The sequence below is a fragment of the Gadus chalcogrammus genome, unplaced genomic scaffold (assembly GCF_026213295.1).
Source record: "Gadus chalcogrammus isolate NIFS_2021 unplaced genomic scaffold, NIFS_Gcha_1.0 GACHA101, whole genome shotgun sequence".
Taxonomy (NCBI): domain Eukaryota; kingdom Metazoa; phylum Chordata; class Actinopteri; order Gadiformes; family Gadidae; genus Gadus; species Gadus chalcogrammus.
Genome location: NW_026613536.1, coordinates 38,787 through 54,746, shown reverse-complemented (window position 1 = coordinate 54,746; position 15,960 = coordinate 38,787). Strand labels below are relative to the sequence as shown.

At 43.9% G+C, this 15,960-nt stretch overlaps 1 long non-coding RNA gene, 3 other non-coding genes and 1 pseudogene across 4 annotated transcripts; all 5 read right to left on the bottom strand.

Annotated features, from left to right (window-relative positions):
- Positions 1-219: 219 nt before the first annotated feature.
- On the bottom strand, positions 220-425 carry LOC130378796 (U2 spliceosomal RNA; annotated as a pseudogene).
- A 1,602-nt stretch (positions 426-2,027) lies between these two features.
- LOC130378771 (uncharacterized) lies at positions 2,028-7,432 on the bottom strand. Its single transcript, XR_008894904.1, has 6 exons — positions 6,615-7,432; positions 6,035-6,118; positions 5,527-5,583; positions 4,780-4,824; positions 4,313-4,487; positions 2,028-3,875 (listed from the first exon to the last, which is right to left on the bottom strand). It is a non-coding gene; the product is annotated as an uncharacterized LOC130378771 (long non-coding RNA).
- A 2,161-nt stretch (positions 7,433-9,593) lies between these two features.
- Positions 9,594-9,713, bottom strand: LOC130378785 (5S ribosomal RNA). Its single transcript, XR_008894923.1, has one exon. It is a non-coding gene; the product is annotated as a 5S ribosomal RNA (ribosomal RNA).
- Positions 9,714-10,031: 318 nt separating this feature from the next.
- On the bottom strand, positions 10,032-10,196 carry LOC130378784 (U1 spliceosomal RNA). Its single transcript, XR_008894922.1, has one exon. It is a non-coding gene; the product is annotated as a U1 spliceosomal RNA (small nuclear RNA).
- A 932-nt stretch (positions 10,197-11,128) lies between these two features.
- Positions 11,129-11,319, bottom strand: LOC130378794 (U2 spliceosomal RNA). Its single transcript, XR_008894929.1, has one exon. It is a non-coding gene; the product is annotated as a U2 spliceosomal RNA (small nuclear RNA).
- Positions 11,320-15,960: the final 4,641 nt, after the last annotated feature.

Genomic DNA, 15,960 nt, shown 5'->3' with positions numbered 1-15,960 from the left:
CTACACCGCCCTCAGCCGTATCGTTGCCCTATAGGGCTCATGATTTGTGTTGTTGTGTGTGTTATTGTTGTTGCCCATCACCTGTTCACCCTTTATACATTTTAAGGTTCTTGTATATTGTGGTTGTTTTTTGTTTTCTCCCGTGTTGTCCCGTGTGTCCCTCCCCGAGCCGTAGGTGTTTGTTGTTTTCGTGTGCCCCCCATCCCTCTCTCTCCTTCTGAGACGTGCCCCTCGCCCCCTCGCCCTTTCACCGTCCACCCTAACCCCTCCCTCTCCTGCGTGGAGTGGACGGAGCAAGCCCCTTTTCCATCTCCCAGTTCCAAAAATCAATTTAATATATGGTCCCCGGGTAGGGGACGTATCAGATATTAAACTGATAAGAACAGATACTACACTTGATCTTAGCCAAAAGGCCGAGAAGCGATGCACACACATGCTCAGACCAAGAGGCCAGCTTCCCAGACACGTCGCTCCACTTGGCGGTTTAACAGAGAACGACAAAACAAAAAAAAGACCAAGCACCCTGTGTGCGTGTTTGTGTGTCTGTGAAAGCTGAAGAAATAAACCGAGGTCGCTACATCTCTTTGCTGCTGCCTGCTGGCAGTCTCACTAGGCCGTCTGCATGTTTCACAAATAGAGTTTGGAGCAGTGGAGGCTTCTATAAGACTACAGGTGAAGCAGTGCTTCACCAAAAAAATGTTTAAAAATAAATAAACCAAAAATCTTACAACAATCCCATTTTCAGTGCTTTGAAACAGAAATACTCACAAAGACGAGCTGTTTTCCTGAAATCAATTCTGTGAGTCACAACAGCGCCACTATTCCCATTGACTTCAATGTAAATCGAGTGAGCCCCAGGCGGCTCGTGTTTATTTTCCGTTTCAATTGATCCTTATGGCAGATAAGTCCCACCCGTGAACCAGTGACCGATAGGGTAGAATTTTGCACTTCAGTCACTTGAACATGATTGACACAACACTCTGGCCAGTCACCGCCTTCATTGGACAGCTATCGTGAACTGACTACGAGTGAAAGCAGAGGGCAGACCAAAACCTACTGTGAAAACCACACAGCTCGTTGGTGCTACGGTAAGGAGCATTTTAAATTGCTCCATGTATGACAAGGTAAACTGGCTAACAGGGAGTTGGCTGAAAAAACGCCTTTACTGTTGGCCCCGTGTCATGTTTAAAGCATGCAATTGTGGTGTAGAACAAAATAAAAAGAAAACAAAGTGCTTGCATGATATCGAGTTCCTGAACCCACGTGACCACCGGTGTTCGGAACGCCATTTTGTCAGTAAAATCAAGCGCCGCCTTTAAAGATCTTCCTTAAAATGACCCGGCGCCGAAGCTTTCAAGCCATCGGAGTACTCATCTCACTTTAATTCGCATGACATCGAGCTTTATATGCAAAAATTAAATAGGTTAAATATTACCGACCCATACAATGCCCCCGGGGTGCTTTTCAAAAGCATCTCCGCTGAAGAAGACGTCCCAGATCTGCAGTATCCGGATATATAACTACCTTCAGAGCAGCCACAAAGACAGACGTCAGAAAGCCTGCAGTGTCTCTAATAAGACAAATATGCTACCCAAAGTCCCATAGTTTCACCAGTGAGGCTACCAGGTATTCATGAGCATAGAAGGATTAGGGTAAAATAGGGCATGCAGTGTGTAACTGCTCCTGTGTGTAAAATGGTCATTTCCAGATGGTGTACAATCAAATGAATGTGAAGTAGGTAAAATAACAGGGAGGGTAAATCCAGGAAGTACTATTCTTAAAAAGCAGGAGTGTTAAACCAAGTAGGTAGTATCCTTTTGAAAGAGCAGGGCGGTACCAATGTGGGGTGGCATTACTATTGTCCAAAACTAATGTTATTGTTGTTTTCTTCAGTTGGGGATGTCAACACGAGGACTTGGCACGAAAATACTATGAAATGCGTCATCGCCTCTCACACACGAATGTCATGGTAGGAACAGCTGGATTCAGGATTTCACCCCTGCATTGAGGCCTCACCTGACGGATACGTTTCCTGTAGCTGCTGTGGTTCAGGTGTCATAGAAATTAAGTGCCCATTTTCTGCAAAGGACCTTTCTGTTAATTAGGCAGTAAAGTGTTTTTCTGCACAGAAACCAGCACCAGCAGCAGCAGCATTTGCTGATCATAGTCAACAACAGTGGTGCTACTGCCCTGAGCCAGAAGCAGGGAACATGGTGGTCTGTGCGTCAGGTTTTTGTTCAGTTAAAAAGTTTCACCAGACCTGCCTTCGCATGAAAAGGGTCCCAAAACAGTGGCTATGTCCCATCTGCCGAAAAGTGATCAATGCCCAAAGAAGAAAACCTTAGTGAGGAGACTGTGAAATGAGTTGTTTGTAGTAGCTGATACTGTACTGTTATTTATGAATAAACAGTTGTTAAACCAATATTGTTCTCTTCCCCATAATTTGTATTAGATATCTGTAGCAATCAGGGATATGAAACATGGGTGGGTCATTCATATAAAACACACCAGAACAAATATCTGTTTGGGTGGAACTCAAGTTAGAATGGGTGGATGTGCAGCTTGATCTGCAAAGAGAAACGATGTGATCGCATCAGAATAGCGAGTGATTAAAAATAATGTCACGACAAGCAAGCAAGAAGTGTGAGTCACAAAGGTTTATTTGCTGGTTGAGCACATCTGTAGCCAGTCACATCAGTTCAATTTACTGTACATCCCCATCACTGGAAGGACACCAGAGATTCAGACACATTTGTAAGTGCACAACACACGCTCACCATCTTGTCAAGGTAGGTCACATCATTTTCCCTGTCTATGTCCGTGAAACATATGGGGACAGTGCTTTGCAAGACTGTGTACTTTTGACGGAGAACTCCTATCACTCTTTCAATATGTATCCTAAGAGAGGCTAGACGTCTGGTGTTCTCCAAGTCAGCAGGATCTAACTGCTTCTATCCACGAGTAAATGCTGGAATTTTTAATTCAGCTTGGCATCTCTCAATGGACTCTTTAACCAGACAACCTCTGTCCGCTAAAACTACGTCCCCTGGGAGCAAATGAGATAAAAAGTGACTTTGTTCTGTGATAAACGTATCACTTGTGCGACCTCCCCATCCAGCGGAAATGAAACAAATGGAACCTCGAGGGCAAATTGCAATTAAATATTTCATTGTGTGGTGTGATTTGTATGATGAGTAACACTGAGCACTGGCTAGCAATCTACTGGGTTTCTCTAGAAATATTTCAAAACAATCTATAATGCAAACTGTCTTTTCAAAGCTACGGTTTCGAAATGCATATGGAAGAGATTTTCTTAAGTATTCTGTCAGGCAACAACACCAGACTTGGCACCAGTCTACAATGCATCACACTAATGCAGTGTTTGAAGAGCTTTGAAACAGTGGTTGAGTCAATGTCAAAATGAAAAAGCCCAAAACTCAAAGGACAAGTTCATTCTAAGCTTAATTAAAGTTAACATGTACTGCTGAAAACATGTTAAACTAGATTTAAGTGGGAGAAAAGGAGCCACAATATGAAAAATTGTCATGAGAATGGAGAATGCTGATAAACCAGTGAGAGTATGAACCCTTTTATCATCGTTATGCAAGCTCATCTCATTCAGTGTAGTCCTATTCATTTTTTCCTTCAACAACATATTTTCAGTCCTCAGAGCTTGGCATTCTTGCTCAAGAGATTGGACGCGTTTACCACAGGTTTCAGTGGTGCATGGTGGGGTTGCTGGATCCTCCTCATGGAGAACAGGCTGGACATCGTTTCCAGGTTCTTCATGGGTAGATTCCTTCAAAGGCTCTGTGGTGGGACTTTGCTCTGCAGTAGGATCCTTGTTGCAGCCTTGGGGACAATCTGTTGATGCTCTGGTGAAAACAAAAGTAGTATAAACTGTCACTACTGATGACAGTTTGTCATTCTTTTGTCAGTCACTCTCTGTTTTCTGCAGTATACTAGCTTTCGTTAGTAAGAAAGTAAGTAAATTGTATTTGTATAGCACATTTACATCCAAAAGTGCTTTATAGTCGGTATATGATAAATAAACAATGTAATAAAATAAATGAATAGAAAGACAATGACAGGGATATTGACAATGACAGTGACAATCACATGCATAGTCAGTGGCTGCCAAATGCAAGTCGGTATAGGTGTGTGATGATTTCAGCCCAGTCACAGATGTTATGTTTTTTAGCTCATTGGGTGTTATTAAACCTACAATGAATTGTACAAAAAAAAATTGGTTTATAATTTTCCCAAGTCCATGGAAGTGGGGTTGACCAGGTTAAGGAACTTAAATATTCACCTGGGAGGGATGGCTTTCGCAGATAGCTTTGTCTGCTCCATCTTCTGTAGCTTTGCTCCCTGTCGTCTGTTGAAAACCTCCAGTCTCATTTTTCTTTTCCTCTTCTCTGGAGATGGAACGTAGTTGAAAAGAGATGGAACCAAGTCCGGACTCAAGGGATTATCACTCCTTCTCCCTACAAAATAAATAGAAACATTTCAGCGTCAAACTTGGGTTTGTTTACTACTACGTTAGCACTTGCTAGCTTAGCAGCATAAAAAACAGGACATTGTCAGCCCCACGAATTGCATGCTATAAATCAACTAGCTATGTGTGTGTGTGTGTGTGTGTGTGTGTGTGTGTGTGTGTGTGTGTGTGTGTGTGTGTGTGTGTGTGTGTGTGTGTGTGTGTGTGTGTGTGTGTGTGTGTGTGTGTGTGTGTGTGTGTGTGTGTGTGTGTGTGTGAGTGGGTGGTGAGGGGGTACTTACAGGGGGGCCGGGAAGTCCAGGTTGGCCTTTCATTCCCATCATTCCCTGGAGATAGAGGAAAGAAATCAAAGGTCAAACAACAGCAATGTCCAACACCAGTGGCTGTGCATGTTGTGGGCTGTGAGTAGGATATGCCGCTGAGGACAGAATGCTATACAACAGAAAGGGTTTTGTGTTATAAAACCACACTTACAGTAGTCCAGAAATGTGTGGAAGTATTTCTTTGACGATGAGTCCATTGACTGGACTGAAAGCTAAGGTGAGAATGCATGCCATAAAGTGGCATAAATCCCAGAACTCCATGGGAATAATCCATGGATTGGGAATGACAGTGAACACTGTAGCGGAAACCTATTTGACAGGTGTGCTCTGACATGGAAAGGTCTTCAGACTTCGATGGGTTCTTATTGGTAGTTCTGTGTGGTGATGTGTATGTGTGAATACATAGGGTTATTGTTGGAGACTTACCACAAAACTGCAGGTGTGTGTGTCTCAGAGTTTGTGCATGTGTGTGTGTGTGTGTGTGTGTGTGTGTGTGTGTGTGTGTGTGTGTGTGTGTGTGTGTGTGTGTGTGTGTGTGTGTGTGTGTGTGTGTGTGTGTGTGTGTGTGTGTGTGTGTGTGTGTGTGTCTGAGTTTGTATGTGTGTGTGTGTGTGTGTGTGTGTGTGTGTGTGTGTGTGTGTGTGTGTGTGTGTGTGTGTGTGTGTGTGTGTGTGTGTGTGTGTGTGTGTGTGTTTGTGTGTTCACCATGGGGCCGGGACCAATATCAGCGCCTTTGTTGTGATCATACTGAGCAGCAAAGTTCTGTTGGAGTGAAAAATAAAAACCAGAATAAGAGACAAAATATACATATAAAAATTCATACAATACAATATACTTATTTTCTAATTCATAGGTTATTGTCTGTTCCATTGCTATAATTGTGCCAGAATTTGGGTCAGGTGAGTTTAAGGGCTTGATCGTTTATCAAACAGATGAACAGCAAATCAGCATCTTCCTGTAGCTTCTATACCTTACGGTTACAATAGGATATACCAGCCGGTTAACCTTATTTACTGAGAGGCCTTCATCAACATTCAGTTCCCCCACCTAGGAACACTTTAGAACCAACATCCATCTTCAGTTCCCCCACCCAGCAGCACTTTAGAACCAACATCCACCTTCAGTCCCCCACACAGTCACATTTTAGAACCAACATCCACCTTCAGTCCCCCCACCCAGCAGTTGACCAAGTCGGCCCCTATAGGATACTTACTCCGCCGAGGCCAGGGGGTCCTGGGGGCCCAGCAGGGCCGGGGTTGCCAGGTCTGCCGTCCCTCCCGTCAGGGCCCTGGGGTCCCTGTGGAGGAAGGCCTTGGGTTAGTCTCCGTTGATTACCACTGATTGACACACAGCCACCGTGTCTGCTGGGACGCTGCCAGAGTCCCAGCTGTGTTCGGCTGTGGAGCTCGGTTTGGTCTCAACTTGAATAAAAGCGTCATGTCCTTTTACTAAATTGTTTTATTATTGTTAATAAAGTTTAGAAAAGATAAATATGAATTTGGTCTGGATATGTGAGCCAAAGTCAGAAAAAAATAATATACAACAAATATTTGTAGTTCAGGTTATTTTCAGCCGTCGTGCAGCAGAGATTGGTCCATTATTATTTGTTATATTATCACGGCGGAGGGCTTTAGGCTGTGCCTGATGTAAACAAAGGGGTGTGGCCTATTCAAGTTGAAAGGTCAATCGGCGTCATCATATATCAACCCGATAAACTTCATGAAAGTTTCTATCCAGCAAACATGGCATTGTCATGCATCTTGTCATAATTAATGAGTTTGATAGTGGCTTACCCTTTCACCTCTTGGTCCTTTCGGGCCCTGAGGAATATAAGTAAACAATTGATGAGTCAGAGGCAGACATTATTTAAACAGTGAGGCAAGTTCACGTAAAAAAAGGAAGGTAGACTTAAACTTAACATATCTAAAATCTAAAACCTAAAAGAAGCTGGGCTACAATCGCTGGGGGATGAATAGGTGCATGTGGACAAACTGTGCATGTGAACTGCACAGCCAAAGCACCATTCAGGTGGGAACATATTTCAGTCCACTTCATTGAACCTGGCCTTTGGCTAGAGCTGATGCCTACAATGTCTGCCCTGAGCTATGCTACGCATTATCACATACACCACACTCAAAGGGCTAAATGACACATCCAACCAGGGTTTGATTGCTCACTTTGAATCTTCCCTGAGTAGAAATAGAAGCTAAATAAATAGTGTTATTTATTTCTTTGTGTCATTTAACTGTGCTGGCTGTATCATGCACTGTTCAGCATTGCTGTTCATCTATCTCATTGCACATCAACCCATTAACATGCAGGGGATTTATGATGCTGTACATGTCCATGCAGAAGCACAGCCTCATAAAGCTGCTCCCAGATCACTGTGCACACTGTAGTATTAAACTGATCCGAAACCACAATCAGGGGCGTATCAAGCTTTCCAAAAGTGGGGGTGTTCTGGAATAGGCGAAGAAATAATCATTCCAAATAGCGATGATCAATTATATGAACTTTTACATACATCTAGGCCTACAAAATGGAAGAAATGCGAGCAGATACACTGTGTGTGTGTGTGTGTGTGTGTGTGTATGACTCATTGTGTGTTTGTTTGACACACACACACACACACACACACACACACACACACACACACACACACACACTCACACACACACTCACACACACACACACACACACACACACACACACACACACACACACACACACACACTGTGTGATAAAGCTGAAAGGAGCTTCAGCAGCCTCTGAAGGCTGAAAACATGGATGCGAAGTACAATGACACAAACATGTCTCAACAGTGTAACCGTGTGTTTTGTTCAAAAGCACAAGCTGGATCTGTTGGACAGGAAAATGATTGCAGAACAATTAGTTTGTCATAATGAGCAGAGACAAAACACATTTGTAAAGCCACTTGAGGCTGTTGCATGAATGTTCAATAACTGTAGCTCTAATGACATTTGGCTAGAGCGTTTGTTACTTGTATGTAGTGATGTTATTATGTAGTGACACACAGAGTGCAGGCTGTCAAACCAGTGGTCAAGTTCAACTTCAAATGTTCTCCATTTCATGCTGAGACCTATCTATGATCTATGTATAATGTTGGGCTTATGTGTTTATGGTGTGGTATTACTGATTATACAGTAGCCAAACTGAAAATAAAACGTGTCTGATCGAATGGAACGCACTTGCATGCTTCTAATGTTCTAAGAAAACAAGATGAACCCTTGACACACAGTGTTGAGGACATTTCACGTTCAAGTGTGCTGAGAAAGCGAATCGCACAATTCTCCGGATTTTCGTGTATCACAGCATTCATTCACATTCATTAAACCAGTAGGCCTAAGTTGATTGCTGTGACACATACTTTGTGCATATTTTCAGCAATACACCTTGTAGATTGAAGTGCGTTTTCTCAAGGTTTGAAAATGACGAATCGCAAGAGGATCTCTACTCTCCCTAAAGGCTACCTGTAGCCCTAGTCAAACCTGTGCATCCCAACCGCGGTAGCACTCGAAACAGATAGCCTATAGCTTGCAACTTGCAAGCACGTCAGTGTCTGCAGAGGGAGAGAAGTCAACTTACTTGTTTTCTCTTGAAAAAGCCGTCTATAGTCCCCTGTCTTTTTCTTTTAGTTTTCGGCATCATTGGCTATATTGCACGAAAAAATAAAACAGTTTTAAAACTAAAGTAGGCTTAGTTCCCGTCGGAAGAATGAATGGGATCTTATGCTAGGAGGTAACTAGCTCTTGAATAGAGAGCCATGAACCTTGTATCTATTAATGATAAATAATGAATCGCTTAATCGCTTTAATCGCTTAATATGCCTGAAAATGTTGCCTTCATTACAGGCAGTGAATGATGCTGATCTAAAACAGTGATTCAATTCTACCTTTTCATTGAAGGCGTCAAGTCAGTATGCAGCACGAACAGTTAGGCACAGCAATCTGTGAGAAACTGCTTGAATGACCGCGGTCACCGCGCTGAGCTCTCAGGCAGTCGGGTCTCGGGAGCACCGCTGCCAGCGCTTTCTGCAGGCTGCGCGAGCTGTTTAGTCTACGTAACGTCAATTGTAGCGCTGGGATTTACAGAGTGATCATTTGATACAGAGGGATGCAATCATAGCAACCATTTTAAATTGCATACAACAGGCGAACGTTTACTGTTTTTTATTAGAAAAGCTGATTTTTGTGAGGATTTGACGAACAAAAGTGGAGGGGATGGAATGGCCTTCCAATAGAAGTGAGGGGGATGCATCGTACTCATCCCCCGCGTCTGATACGCGCCTGACCACAATTATAGCCTATTAAATAATGACGCTAAGCTGCCAAGCTTTGTATTCTGTAACTTACCTGATATGAAGTGATCGCTGCACAAGCGGAATCCAACAGCCGGGGGGTCCCATTTTTCAGTCTTTTTTTGCTTGCTCCTGGCTCTTTTAATGGCGCTGATCCACTTAGCTCGCCTCTCCGCATCTTTAGGAATGCGGTAGAACGACGTACATTTATTTTTGCCTCGTTTATTTGTGCAACCTGGTGCACAACAGTTATCGACCATGTCTGCTCCACCACAAGAGCGCCAGTCTGCCGAATACTGCCAAAATGGTGGTGCCCACGTTTTCCCCGCCCCAACAACGTCAACACCCGGAACTCTATTGCAGCCAATGAGCTCGAGTTGACCCTGCTTAGCCTCCGAGATCAGACGAGATCGCGCGTGCTTTTTTTTTTTTTCCTTTTGGTGACACCCGTCACTACTTACAGCAACCTGGGCTTCTGAGGAGGTCTCCCATCCAAGTACTAACCAGGCCCGACCCTGCTTAGCTTCCGAGATCAGACGAGATCGCGCGTGCTCAGGGTGGTATGGCCGTAAGCAATTATTGTCTTGTCCATACAAACTTTTATACAGGAGGAACCCATAATGAGTGGGAGCGCTGCTGTGGCCAGAGACGGGACTTGTACAGAAACAATAATTTGATCCATAATGAATGAAAGAAATGAATGAATGAATGACTACGTTATTCCAGACTCAGAGTTCCACATCTGAATGTAATGCATTACACTGCTTGGGCGTGATCGTTTGCGTGATCTTTTGAAGAAACGTAGCGTTGCAAAACGTGGGATGGACGGCATTAGTCAGCGCGATGAAGCCATTCATAGCTATTATTTCTTTAGAACAACATGAGGGGACATCAGGGGAGAGCGCGAACGCAGTCCCCCACTACCAGAAATTATGCAATCGAGATTCCCACATTTGGGGAATTCGCACGGGTCAGCAACAGCCTCAGTGCAATGGCTGAGCCTCGCTATGGGTGAACCACCTTCTTGATCATGGTATCTCCCTTGCCAGGTAAGTATGAGTTGTACACGTTCAGGTGGGCTGAACGATGCCCACGCGTGTTCCCCAGGAGAACGGTTGCAAAGCATTCGGAGATGTCTAGACTTTAATAAACACTGTAGACCACCGGTCACACGATGACAGGCGAATCTGAAATCAGCGTGATGGAAGCATAACGAAAGGAAACCTGGAGGTCCGAGTTATCGACACGCCACAGAAAGAATCCTTTTTTCTTTCTTAAACAACAGAATAGTGGTGGCGAGATGATGCCTCATGAAACGTCAAAGCCTCGCAGCCAGGTGAACCATCAAAGTGGTTCGACCTCGAAGCTTCAAATGAGTACGCTAGGGACAAGGAATGAAATTATGATGAAAGAAAGAGTTTCCTGTGATGATGTGATGTTTGCTTCGTACAACATCAAAACGTTTAAGAATTAAAGTCATTTCAGTGATACGTGTGAGTGTGCCGTTCATAAATATCTCCCGAGCTCATGGTAGAGAACAAATCATTTGACAAAGGTTTTAAGTCATCCCGGGCAAAATAGATTGTCTTATAACTACAGTAGCCTACTAATAATTGTAATAATAGAACTGCATGATGTCTGAGAACGAGTGTGATTAATTACATAGCCATAAAAGTGATCTTGGAACTGGGTAGGGTCTTCTTTTTGTAGAAATGTGCCAATTGTGAACCCATATCGCGGAACAGCCCGAGATGAAGCCTCGAACGTCACGCGCCACGTCATTTCGCCTATGTGATACGGAGCTTCGCTGGGGGAGGAGCCGAGGTACTCGACACACGCCCCGATGCCTCGACGCAAACCATAACATCACTACAACAGAATATCGTTGGAGTAATTGTAAACAGTGCGTTTGTGAATTGTAAATGACACTTTATTGTCTACAGGCGGACGGGTGTACTCTCAGGAGGAGTTTAGTTTTTCACAGTGAGAGAGGGGTGCACCGATCCTGAAGTTACTGCAATACCAGGTCGATTCGTGGAGTGGACGGAGCAAGCCCCCTTTCCATCTCCCAGTTCGAAAAATCAATTTAATATATGGTCCCCGGGTAGGGGACGTATCAGATATTAAACTGATAAGAACAGATACTACACTTGATCTTAGCCAAAAGGCCGAGAAGCGATGCACACACATGCTCAGACCAAGAGGCTAGCTTCCCAGACACGTCGCTCCACTTGGCGGTTTAACAGACAACGACGAAACAAAAAAAAGACCAAGCAATCTGTGTGCGTGTTTGTGTGTCTGTGAAAGCTGGAGAAATAAACCGAGGTCGCTACATCTCTTTGCTGCTGCCTGCTGGCAGTCTCACTATTCCGTCTGCATGTTTCACAAATAGAGTTTGGAGCAGTGGAGGCTTATATGAGACTACAGGTGAAGCAGTGAGTGAACGAAATGTTGAATGTATTTTCTTTTTTTATTTATTATTTATTATGTTACCTTTTTAAATTAGACCAGTACGTGAGTGCACTGAATTTCGTTGTACTTCTGTCCAATGACAAATAAATATATATCTATAACACCCGGAACTCTATTGCAGCCAATGAGCTCGAGTTGAAAAAGAAAATAGCTTACAGCACGTGGTATTCCCCGGTGAAGCAGTCAACGGAGGATTCACTCAGGTAAATTTTATCCCCTGCATCGTTTGCTAGTTAATAATTAGACATTTTTTTCTTTACGGTTTGTATTAAGCTGTTTCGATTTTGTAGAAAGAGAAAAGATTTCGACCGTGTCATAACGTGGTCGTTGTGTATAAAGGGAAGACGTAGAGGTTACGTTTTTAGCTGCTGGGTAGACTTTAGTCAACCTATCGCCGTTTTGTCGGTGAGCAACCATATTACCCGTGGGAAGTCTCGTTTTAATCGTGGCAATCTAAGCTTTCCAACGGTGTATGGCATTACTATATTCACCCAAGGGTTGTTGAAATAATAAGCTGATTAATGTGTGTTTTGTGACGATAGCTAGGCGCGGCTAACGACACTGTTTACAATAGTAAGGGCTACGTCGCATACCTGCAAACTTGTTGCTTTTCGGCGACAATCAACGTTTTCTTGGTCAATTTGATGTGGATATGTGTTAATATGGGTAAATGTGACTGTTGAGACAACAGCTGATGCGAGAGTAATTGTAACATGAAGCAATTTGGCGACCGTGTTAATCTCTTGACAATCTGGCGAGCTTGTTGTCCTAGGCTAATACACCAACAGCAGATTTCTGTATAATAAAGGGCTACATATTGTCAATCTAAATGATCTGCTTTTAGTTTTACTCATTTATTCATGTTTTACAGTACCAGATGGAACATGCCTACACACAGTGGTGTAGTCTATTTTATTGTAGTGGGTATACTGTGATGATTCCCTCCCAGCCTCGTACAATCCCGTCCCACCGGTACGTGTGGGACTTATGGGGTGTCGCACCACACTCACTAACGCAGGGGTCTACAACCCACTGATTTAAGAGTATAACGATTTTGAGCAATCATGGAAAGCTGAGTAGGTTTATCCGTTTTAATAACAGTATGAACAAATACAACGCAAAAATGACGAGTTGTCCTTTGTAGGCCTATATCTATAGTAGCAATAGGTGGCACATGCTAAACAAGGACAAAATCTACTCAAAATAATTTAATGAACTCTTTACAACCATGGCTAACCAGTGCATGAGAAGGAGATGACAGGAGACTAATGTTTCACTCTTTCAATTGCTCTAATGTTTCACTCTTTCAATTGCTCTAATTTGAGCTCTTACTGTTGTTATCTAACATACCATACAGTAATTGAATTGTGTAAAAGTGTGAAATTACTGCACCTTAAAAATGACCATGAATTAGCTATACTCTCATTTGCATAGTGATTAACATTATGAATTTCAATTGTGTATACCAACTGTATGTTGGCTGACATTTACCTAACTCTTTTCCCCTCCACTCTAACCAAGGATGCCTGTTTTTAAATTCCCTAGCCTGACACCCAGTCTGAAAGGCTGGCCAGGGGTTCTCATCTAAAAGTAACAAGGAGATATAAAGTGGGATTAAAACATTGTCTTCTGTTGACTACTTATTATGTGGTTTACACATTAATATGGGAGGACTGGACACACACACTCACACACACACACACACACACACAGACAGACACACACAGACACAGACACACACGCGCGCATGCAGACGCGCACACACGCGAGAAGGAGGGGCTCGGCCCGCCAACTAACGTGAAGAGTCGCATGGGCAGCTTCGCGCTTCGTTACAGAGACAGGGCAGAGCGCGCAGGGGGAATTTTATGAATGGTGAATGTAGGAGATAATTTCCCCTGCTTAAAGTATTTTATTGCAGTTATACCCAACCGGTATTTGCGAAAAATAAACACAGAAGTGAAAGATCTGTCACAAGACGATTGATACGTATCCGTGCACATTTTTAAGTGGGTATACGCAAATCCTGGTGCGTTCCTAGTGGGTATACGGCGTATACCTGCGTATCACGTAGACTACACCACTGCCTACACATCAGTGCACCGTGTGCGACAAGACATTCGGTGAAAAGTCCAACCTGGCGAGTCATCTGAAGATCCATGCAGACGCCAGGGAGACCTTTACCTGTGATGTCTGCGGGAAGAGCTTGGCCACTAAACCATCGCTGGTCAGCCATCAACAGCTACACCAGTACCCCAACATCATTTTGTACCGGCTAGGAGAGGCCAGGCTGTACTGTACAGAGGCAGCAAGGTCTGTGGCAGAGGCCCGCAGCAGCACTGTTGTTGACCCTAAATGGCTGGATCTCAAGACAGCAGAGACCTTTGGAAAGGTCAGCTGGTCATCACGTTCGGGAAGCACGCCGGTCAGACCTTCAGGTGGCTTGTGGAGAATGATGTCGGCTGGCTGGTGTGGCTGCTGTTCCAGTACTGCCAGCAGGGAGAGCAGAACGAGCTGCTGAAGTGGCAGAAGGAGCGACTGCTCCGCCAGACCGGCCTCAGGTCCAGTACCGGCACATCCATCACCAGGCTGGAAAGAGACGTGGTGAGAAGCGGAGCTAAGTTGTCATGAGCACTTTGTTTCACCTGTTGGCTGTGGAAAGCAAATAGCACACACGTCATATCAATACTGATCACATGTGTATTTTATATTTCCAGATTATTTGTTGATGAGCCTGTGACTCCAGCGAACCGGCCCGTTCAGCCCACTGGGTTTGTCGTCCTCCACCCGGCTGAAGCCTGCTGCGCTCACCCCCATTCTGCCGAGGCCTCCTGCGCCCACCCACCTCCAGCCGAGGCCACCTGCTGCGTTGACCTACGGCCCACCCCCTGTGTCGGCAGCACCCATACTGCTGGTCCTCCCCGCACAGCCACAGGCCCCCTCCGTCCTGTTTCGTGGGCCATCCTGCAGCCAGAGCCTTGTCCCTCCTGCACCAACAGTGAAGACATTCATGCCTAACAAGTCCTCAAGGCCATGTGGGGCTTGCCACATGCCAAACTGTGGTGGACAGTGGAAGAGGTACAACCCTTTCAAGGACAAAGTGGCTGGAAGCATGCAGAAAATGTTTTCCTAATGTCCATCCACTAGGAAGTCCACTACCCCTGGCTTTTACAATGTGGTGTATGACAACTTTGAACACTTTAAGAGTGTCGTGGATGCAGAGTTGGAAAGGAGGACTGTGTGTGTGTGTGTGTGTGTGTGTGTGTGTGTGTGTGTGTGTGTGTGTGTGTGTGTGTGTGTGTGTGTGTGTGTGTGTGTGTGTGTGTGTGTGTGTGGTGTGTGTGTGTGTGTGTGTGTGTGTGTGTGTGAATAACTTACCTCTGTGATGCCACTGTTCCTGTGCCATCTGTAAGAGAGAGAAAGAGGCTTGTTTGTGTGTGTTTGTCTTTGTGTGTGTTTTTTAAAGTGCTTCATTAAGCACTATCTATTTATTTATATCGTTCAAAAAAAAGGCACTTTGCAGATTTACTTGAAGTTCTTTTGTTCGCTTTTTATTTATTATTATTTATATTGCTGTTAAAATTAACTTTGTAGTATCCATTCTGCTCTATGTTCAATATCGAGGCCAATCTTTTAAACCATAATCAGTTCCAATCTAACACAATCAGTTTACATACCCTTTAGTGGTTGTTCATGTTCAGATAATCTGTGTTTTTGTCATGCATGTTGTTTGTCTTTGTCAGCTTCATGTCTTTGTGATGTTTGTATGTATTTGTCTGCTTCAGTTTTAACAAAAGTTTGCTCAAGAAAACACAAAAGGGAGGAACAGCTTGAGCCTTTATTTGTTGATTGGTCACCCGAGTCTATGGATAATCATGTTCATTATTGCACTTTAGCCTGTACAAGCCAATTGTTGATTTGTATCTTAAGTACAAGTGTGTGTGTGTGTGTGTGTGTGTGTGTGTGTGTGTGTGTGTGTGTGTGTGTGTGTGTGTGTGTGTGTGTGTGTGTGTGTGTGTGTGTGTGTGTGTGTGTGTGTGTGTGTGTGTGTGTGTGTTCTTTAATTGTTGAGTGTTTTTTATTATTATTAATGTTATTTATATGTGCCTGTCCTTGTGATGTGTGTATGTCTGTCAGCTCCATGTTTAACTAAATGTTTGCAAATGGTAGTACATGTTTGTCTCTCGTCTCATGCTCTCGTGTTCTCGCCTGTAGATCTGTACCTAGTCGTGGTGAAAAATGGTTGAAAAATAAAAGTTGTAAAAGTATTTTGGAGTCTCAGTGTGCTTGGGTTTCAGAAGGGGTGGGGTATTGGAAAGAAAAAACACACCAAAGAAATTAGAAGTCCTTGT